At 37.5% G+C, this 9,755-nt stretch overlaps 1 pseudogene; it reads right to left on the bottom strand.

Annotated features, from left to right (window-relative positions):
* Nucleotides 1-2,552: 2,552 nt before the first annotated feature.
* On the bottom strand, nucleotides 2,553-9,431 carry LOC134361609 (alpha-aminoadipic semialdehyde dehydrogenase-like; annotated as a pseudogene).
* Nucleotides 9,432-9,755: the final 324 nt, after the last annotated feature.

The raw sequence follows: 9,755 nt of genomic DNA on the forward strand, positions 1-9,755 counted from the left end.
TATCTGCAAACCATGTCTGATTGTCTTCCCTATGGGATTACTGACATCTAAGAAATATTTCTATTTATATTTAAACTCAATAATAAAAGGAACAACAGGAATCCCTCTGCTGCAGTCCAAATGTTTGTGCCCGATTTGTCCCCCAAATTCATACATTGAAACCTATTGCCCAATGTGGTGGTATTTGGTGATGGGGCCTTTGGGACGTGATTAGGTCATGACAGTGGAAACCTCATGAATGGAATTAGTACCCTTATAAAAGAGACCCAAGGAAGCTCATTTGCCCCTTCTGTCATGTGAGGATACAGCAAGAAGTTGTTGTCAGTGAAACATACATCAGGCCCTCTCCAGACACCAAATCTGCTGGCTCCTTGATCTTGGACTTCCCAGGGGCCGGACTTGTGAGAAACAAATTTCTGTTGTAGTAAGCCACACAGTTTATGATGTTTTGTTATAGCTGCCAGAACAGACTAAGACACCCTCTAACATGATGTTAGATTTTTTGGTTATCTGATTTCTTTCCTTGTCTAACAGACTTATACAAGTGAAGATGTGTGAGTATATCCCTAACCCCCTAAAAAAAGACACAGACTCCCATCAGTCACTATATCCATCTCTATGTAAAAATTATTTCACTTCGAGTTCATTACAAATTACCTTCACATTCTTTAATTTAAAGAAAAAAATGAGAAATCTAAATAAAAATATATATACCTCATATAAAATAACGTGGAAAGAAGAAAAGACTAAAATGTAAAATTTGTCAATGTGTATAACTTTAATAGTAAGCCAGCAATTGGTTCTCAGAGTGAAAACAGTCATTTGTGGAAGAGGGCATTACTTTGCATCAAAGGAATGGTGATTGTATATTGTACCCTGACTCATGATAAACACTTTGAGCATCTTTGCATAATTCACTTCACAAGGTTCGACTGGCTGAGTATTTTGTGAAGTTTCCACTCCCTGCAAAGCAATTGCTTACTCTGATCCTCACTCCAGTCCTGTGGCTTTGGGATTCTCAGTAAATGATTAGAAGCAGCATGTTCAAATATGGTACACGTTGTCTACAGAATCCTAAAACACCCAACGAGAGTCGTGTCTTTTTTCTTTAGTGGTGTAGGGTAAAGTACAGCAACTTATCTGTCATGTTGGAAGGGACGATTTATCAAGACTGAGATGACTAAAAATTTCATCGGGATGGCATGGCCCTGAATTCTGAATTTTTGTAAGGACAAGCATGTTTCTTGTTGGGTATTAGCTGTATCCTTCTTACCTAATCCAGTAAGCATGATAAACTTTCACATGGTGTCCAGATACATGGCCTGTTCAGCAACACCCCTGAATCGTATTGTTACAACATCCTCAAGATCCATTCTTACATTTATTCCCCAATTTTTAAATATAAATTGACAAAATTATTGTAATTCTTTTGGTTTATATGTTCTCTTCTCCTACTGTAAGCTTAGAAGAAACTGGCAATTGACTTTTATAACAAGTCTGTAGTTTCTGAAATGTGGGGAGAGAAGCAGCAACCCTTTGAAAGGTAATTGTTTCACTGCAGGGTCTTCCAGAAACAGGAGGCTGATCTCAGACAGGAAGCTGGTTCCGCTAGCAGAGAAAACAGTAAAATTTGAAGGTACAGAGTATTCAGAATCATTGGAATTCACTAAATATCATCTTCCAAATCTCTGGTCACTTTTTTCTTCATTTGACATTCTAAGTTTCATATAACAGCCCTACAGAATCTGTGAGTATCAACTATTATTTTGGACCCTGAGTAGTTAACTTTAGTCGTTTTTTAAAAAACAATGACCCTGAAATTACAGGGGATTAGAAAATATTTTGAATGCAGTGACAGAAGCTTTCTGTTTTTTTTGGCCTTGTCTTGAGCTAAAAATTTTAAACCCTGATTTACACATACACACACACACACACACATTCACACACACTGTGTGTGTGTGTGTGTATATATATATATATATATATATTTTGTAAACTAACCATGGTCAGAAGTAGCAATCTCATAGTGCTTACAGACTTCATTTCCACTATTCGCTTCTATTGCAGTAACCACCATGGTCTCCCAAAGCCATACCTTTAGGAAACATCTATTTCCAGGCAACTGCAGGTATGTTGGAGTCTACTAGTACTCCACTTATATTAGCTATGGTATTATTACTGTTTTCAAATAAAACTTGTTCAGTTAACCAAATCTGTTTTCCAACCTCTAAACCATTTATGTTACAAAATTTTGTATCAGTCAAGGTTTTGATTAGAAAACACAGACATCACTCTATGTATCTCTGAGGGAACAGATTTAATGCAGGGAATTAGATGCTCACATCTGAAGAGCTGGCAGAATATAGGCCAGGGACAAGCCCAGCTGGTTTTATGCAACTAGGAAGTGCCAGCATTGTGAGAAATTGCTGTTCATGATCTCAGACTCCTGAGGTAAGTAGCAAAGCTTGAGAATCAAAGGAGTTTTCTAGACAACCGATGAAAGTTTCATATATGTTTGCCCACTTTGTTGAAGCCTATAGGAAGGGAAATCTTCATTCTCTTCTGGCTTTTAAATCTGAAATCATGACTTTCACTGTTGCAGTATAATCTAGAATTGCGGGCAAAGGATTCCGGGGAAGTACAGTTTCTAGGTTTCCTGTCTCTGTGACACAAGGGGGCGTGGGGGTGGGAAGATACTTTCGGTGGCTGAGAATGGTAATGCATAGTGTAAACCAGTAAAACTTACTTTAAAGCAAACTTTGCGTCAGTGTTATTTACATCAGTATTTTTCATGTATCATCTTTTTGTTTTTGTCATTTATGACAAAGTGCTCAGTGAGTTTGACATGACAACCCCATCAAGTCATCATCCTGAAGTATCTCTTAGCTTGACCCACTTTTCTGCAACCTGCTCAGTGATTCCAAATCTATCATCATCTCTTCTTTGGTTTGCTACAATAGCCTCCGAATTGTTCTCCTACCTCAAGTATCATTTGCCTCCAATCTGTTCGCCCTGAAGTCAGGAAAAATATATTAAACTACAAGACTGATTATGCCACTTTGCTGATGAAAATATTCAATTTCTTTGTTGTTGTTGTTGTTTTGGACAGTTTTTTTTTTATTGAAACATGGTTAATTATATATATTTGTGGGGTACAGAATTGACTATCAATACATGTGTGCAATATGTGGTTATCAAATTAGGATAATTGGTATACTCATGTTTACAAAGTGTAATCAATTTTTGTGACTCTTAACTAATCTCTCACTAACTCCCCACCCCCCTCTCTATCCCACCTCTAATAACCACAGTTCTAAAAACCATTACCCTTGTATGGAAGTTCTATCCCTAGTTGTTTGAGAAACCTCCGTACCATTTTCCATAATGGCTGCACTAATTTACAGTCCCACCAACAGTGTAGGAAGGTTCCCCTTTCTTCTCATCCTTGCCAGCATTTGTTATTCTCTGTCTTTTTGATAATAGCCAGTCAAACTGAGGTGAGTTGATATCCCAATGTGGTTCTGTTTTGCATTTTCCTGATGCTGAGTGATGTTGAACATTTTTTCATGTGTCTGTCAGTCATTTGTATGTCTTCATGTCATAAATGTCTATTCAACTCCTTTGCCCATTTTAAAAATTGTGTTACTTGCTTTCTTACTGTTGAGTTGTTTGAGTTCTTTGTATATTCCAGATATTAATCTTTTGTCAAATGCATAATTTGCAAATATTTTCTCCTATTCTATAGGTTAATTGTTTCTTTTGCTGTGCAGCTTTTTAGTTTGATATAATCCCATTTGTTTATTTTTTTCTTTTGTTGTCTGTGCTTTTTGGGGTCTTATTCATAAAGTATTTGTCTAAAGATTCCACCCAAAAAACTCTTAGAGCTGATAAATGATCTCAGTAAAGTTGAAGGATATAAAATTAACATGCAAAAAGGAGTAGCATTTTAATACTCCAATAACAAACTCACAGGAAAAGAAAGCAAGAAAGCAAGAAAGCAAGCTCATTTAAAATAGTCACCATAAAATGGAATACCTAGGTATCAATTTAACCATGGAGATGAAAGATCTGTACAATGAGAACTACAAATCACTGCTGAAAGAAACTGAAGAGGACACAAAAAGATGGAAAGATATTCCATGCTATTAGATTCATACTACTGAAAGCAATCTACAGGTTTAATGCACTCCCCATCAAAATACCAATGATATTCTTCACAGAAATAGAAAAAAATAATAATAATCCCAACATTCATATAAAACAACAAAAGACCCTGAATAGCCAAAGCAATACTAAGCAATAAACAAACAAACAAACAAATAAATAAATAAAGCAAGCCAGAGATGTAACACACCCTGACTTCAAATTATACTATGAAGCTATAGTAACCAAAACAGCATGGTACTATCATAAAAACAGACACTCAGACAAGTGGAACACAGAATAGAGAACCCAGAAATCATTCCACAAACTTACAGCCAACTGATATTAGACAAAGGCAACAAGAACATACATTGGGAAAAGCTTTCCTCTTCAATACATGGTACTAGGAAAACTGGAAATCCATATGTAGAATAATGAAACTAGATCTGTACCTCTTGCTATATACCAAAATAAACTCAAAATGGATTAAAGACCTCAACATAAGACCTGAAACTTTAAAACTGCTAAAAGAAAACAGGGGAAATACTTCAGGAAAATGTTCAATTTATCTTCAATATTTTCATAATAAAGTAAAAACTTGTAAGTGTAGTCAATTAAATTTTATTATTTTCTACCTTTTTCAGTCCTGTCGTTGCCACAGTTTGTGAATAATGCCCTTCATAATTTGTCCTCATAACTAGATGTAAATTTCAGGTTTTGCAGTCAACTTTCTATTTATATACCATCCATAAATTAATCTGCATTTCCTCCTTACTGATTACTTTTTCATGTCTGACCAACCCTTCAACTACATGATTAAATTTTCAACCAAATACGTTTTTCAACATTAGGACTCAAGTATAATCTAACTCTCCCTTGTTCCCATCAGTTGGCACTACAGATGATATACTTCATTCATTTCTACTCCGTTTACCGTGAAGTCACTGGTGGAATCTGTCTTAATTCTCATTGCTATTTACCACTTATTGCTATTTAGCTCATGCGAAAGCTCTCCTATCTTTGAAGTTTTGTGTCTGTTTTTCAACCTTTTATGTTCTTATCTGCTGTGTCCCTTTGGCACATGGCTCACAGTATTCCCTTTTATTTCAAACCTGGATAGCCCCCAAAATGACTTCAGAAAATATGTGGCTAGGCTACCAGGCCCCTTATTCTTATAGATGCTTGGCTCCCTGCATTTCAGTTCTCTTAACTTCCACCCAACTTTATACAATCTTTCCCATGGCCACATTCTGGATTTTGTCATCACTTCTAGTTTTATTACCTCTAATAAAATAAGTTTCAACGTACTAATCTCTTATCACAACAATTTATTCCAGTTTTTCACTTCATTATTTTCACTATATAGTATTTTATTTTTATTGCAACTTTGAATATTAAATTTCTTTCTCACTTTTCTCCCATTCCCATCACATCAGTTTATTTCCTATAAATACCATCTTTTGTGGTGAATCATATCAACATTTTATTTGCAGTATCCTCATTTGGTTTGGTTGTTTGAATTGTGTTTTAATGCTCATTTATAAAATTTTTAGCATTAGTACCACAAAAAATCTTTATAATTTGTTCAATCAAGCCATCTACCTTCTCTCCTCAGTATGCTGATGTTGGCGAGAGAAAATCGTAATCTTTACAGCTTGATGTTTCTACAAATTGTTTTGTTCATGTTCACCGGACACTCAGTTCTCATAGCAGTCATATTACTTGTTCTTGTTCACCTCCTTGTCATCTCTCATAATACCGGTGGGTTCTTCTCTTTTGAGACCCCAAAATATCAACGTTCTACAATGATTCACTATCAAACTGCTTTTTTCCCGCTGTTCTGTAAGCTCTTTCTGAACGGTCTTGTCTTTTCTCCTGGTTTCAATTAGTACCTGTATGCTAATGAACTTCAAATATGTGTCTTCAGCCAAGACCTCTTTTCTAAGCTTCAGGCATATGTGTTCATCTACAGACTACCTGTACTTAAATGTACCACATATACTTCAGATTAATATGCCTTTAGATGTGCTTGTTATTTCAACTTGTCCAAACCTGTATTTTCTGTGATATTCCCATCTTTTGAAATAGCACAGCTATCTACACAATAGCTAAGCCCAGAACCCTGCACATCATTGTTGATTTTTTCATCTGTCTTACTAGTGAGTCTCCTTTCTTATATCTCTTGAATCTGTTTCCTTCTCCAACAATGTTGCTCACTTATTTAGGGTCTTATACTTTTCTGTGAATTTCTAAAACAACCTTGTTCTTATCCATTTCTTTAAGCTTGCCTAATATCTATATATTTTCTACAGTTACTAAAATTTATTTTCTCAAATACAAATCTCATGGTGTCCTTTCCCTGCTTCAAATACTTTATTTGCTATCAAGGCCTACAGATCAAAGTCTATGTTTCTGACATGAAATGAACAGCTCTTCATTAACTGGCTCTTTTCTACTTCCCTAGTCTCATTTGCCACATCTCTTACTCTCACTTTACCAGTAATTCCCTTGGAATTGTTTGCTCTTTTGTGACTTAGGGATTGTGCACATTTGGTAGTGTATGTCTGGAACATCACAATTGCTCCAGTAGCACATTGTGTTTCTATATCTTTTGGCACATTTTATTGTAATCACCTATTTACCTGCATTTTTTTTACCAGATTCTAAACTCTTGAGAAAAACAATTTTTTTCCAAACACTTAGTACTGTGTTTAGTACAGAGTAGTACTCTAACAAATATGAATTTATCGAATAGATACATTTAATGAAAAATTAAATTGACATACTCAAGATACAAGATTTTACCAAAGTCTTGTAAACAAGAGCTACCTATTCTTTGGTTATTGGTAACATGTCGACACCTCTGTTGAAATACTTATACTACAGTGGCATTGCTTTGTACAGGACTGTGTTTTACTTTTGCAATGTACTTTGTTACACTAAAATATAGGTTGAATGTTAAATAGCATAAATGAATTCCAGTGTATTAACTTGTGCATATTCTATAATTTACTCTCTTTGATATTGATGAATTAATAAAACTGAATTATTTATAGAGTGCCTGCTGATCCTGTGCTGAACTTACAGTATATAATTAGGTGGCTGTGGGCTTTTTGAAGAAAACAGGAATTTACAAGTTTATATAATATTGTCTACTCTCACTAAGATTAAAGGTGATTATAAAAAAAATCCATTTGAAATTCCTGGTATTAAGGATAAAAATAGGCTATAGTGAAAATATAAAGCATTTCCTATGCTTCCCATCATCTTTAGTTTGGAGATTTATAGATAACCAGGAATCATGATATAGTTCCTGTTAATGGCTCTGGAACTGTATCCTAGAGGATTTATGATGATTTAAGAGCTGATTGCCTTACATTTTTATTTCAGTGTAAAATCCAATTAATTTTATATGTGTTTTGAGAATCTAGATATCCTATCTCTGTGACATAATTGATATCATGTGCTCATATGCTTTTGTGTGGATAATAGCAAATATTAGTGCACATGAACTGTTCTGTGTTAGTTTTTATGCCATAAGCCAAATGTCCGTGAGTGTGTTGTATTTATTTATTTGTTTTTACATTATAACATGTTATAGAGCAATTGGGAAGGAGGAGGAGAGGGAAAAAGAGAGGAGGATAGGGTGGAAAGAGGAGGGAGAGCAGGGCATGGTCGAGGCCCGAGGCCCGAGGCCCATGGCATCTCCTCATTCCAGCAGGGGGGCCCACGGGGCTTCTGGCAGCAGCTTGGTGGTGGCTGGGTGCAGGGAAAGTGAAGGAAAATGGTCAGGGTCCCTCACATGTTCTGAATCTGGCCGAGCATTTGATGCAACCAGGTGTTCCTTGGTTATTTTCTAATGTAACTGCGCATGTGCACCTAGGTGTCCTGGGTTATGGACTTAAGTGTAAAGGACGAGTGGCTCTGATCCACGGTGCCTCCCACTCCTGGGATGCACCTGGGGGGGGGGGGGAAGGGGAGGCCACTACTGCTGCTGGAGGCTGCTGCTGCTGCTGCTGAGGATTGAGCTTGTTTCTTCTGCCAACAGCTCCCGAGATCTTTCCCAATTACCTAGAGCATGGACCTTGTCCCCAGAGACCACTGTGCCACCTTCTTTCTTTTCTTCTTCCACTGCTCCAAGAAACACATTCACTGCCTGTTTGGTATGAAGTAGCCCATAGAGAACATTTGAGTCCCATGAGTTCCCAATACGGATCTGTGCATAGGCCTTTTTAAGTCTATTTACAACTTCATCATGGATGCTTTCATGTAAAAACAGTTGCCTTGTAGTGATATACCTCTGGCCGGCTGTCCACATGGCAGCAAAGAGAGCTGACGGGACCACTAAGCTGAGTTCTGCATCCTCGAAAGCAATAATGGCATTGTTTCCTCCAAGTTCTAACAAACTTCTCCCAGACCTCTCCTGCACCATAAGAGCCACCTATTTTCCCACGTGAGTACACCCAGTGAAAGACAGCAGGTTCACCTGTTTGTCTTAGGCCAATGCTGTGCCAATATCTGCTTCACCACAAGTCAAGGAACAAATTGCACCAGGCAGCTTGTTGTCCTACAGAACCTTGGCTATTATCTATGTGACAGTTACACTCATGAAGGAAGTTGTTGGAGCTCCTTTCTAAAGGCAGACATTCCCACAGATCATTGCAATGGCATTGTTCTAGCCATACACTGCCATGGGGAGATTGAATGCAGTGATGATTCCAACCAGGCCTACAGGATTCCACTGTTCGATGAGTGCATGGCCAGGACTTTCGGAAGGCAAGAAGGGTCCCCCAAACATCCGTGATAAGCCAACAGCATAATCACGAATATCCACATACTCTTGAACTTCTCCCACGCCTTCCACTAAGATTTTCCTCCTCTCCAAAGACACCAGGCTTCCTCGTACTTGGATCTTCTCCTGCAAGTCATCATCAATCTGTCTTACTATTTCTACTCACTCATTTTGGAGCAGGAATCTCTGCCCAGATTTTCCATGCTTCTCTTGCTTTCTTTATAGTTTCTTCATAGTCTGCCACACTGGCCTGTCAGAGTCTTGCTATTGGCTCATTGTTAGCAGGACAATAGGTCATAATAACCTCTCCTCAGCCTCCCCAGCTTCCATTATACCTGCCTTCGCTCTCCTCGTGGAGCCCCAGCTCTTTCAGCCATGCATACTGGGGCTGATTGATCAGCAGAGTAGACATGAAGGCGGCAGGCCTGTTCCAAGGTCCTGAGGGCTTGCTGGTCTTTACAGCATGCACACACAGTGCACAGGGAAGGCACCACATACTGATGAGCGTGTTTTTTTTTTTTTTATGTTTTCCTATTCGATCATATTTTATTAAGTAGTATTTTAGAAAAAAAAAATGCCTAAAAGGGGAAGAAAGGCTTAAAAACTCTGCAGAAGCTCAACTGTTCCATTCTTTCTTCTCAAGAACTGCACGAGTTTAATCTTGGAAACTAAATAACTCACTCAGAGCGTGCCATCTATCTCACCTAAACAAAGTCCTGGGTTCCAAGTTTAACCTATCCCCATTTCAATTATACAATGAAGAGATGTTTTCTACTGTAGTACACACACCAAATTTGTTATTGATTTTTTTCTGCTGATC

The sequence above is a fragment of the Cynocephalus volans genome, chromosome 13 (assembly GCF_027409185.1).
Source record: "Cynocephalus volans isolate mCynVol1 chromosome 13, mCynVol1.pri, whole genome shotgun sequence".
Taxonomy (NCBI): Eukaryota; Metazoa; Chordata; class Mammalia; order Dermoptera; family Cynocephalidae; genus Cynocephalus; species Cynocephalus volans.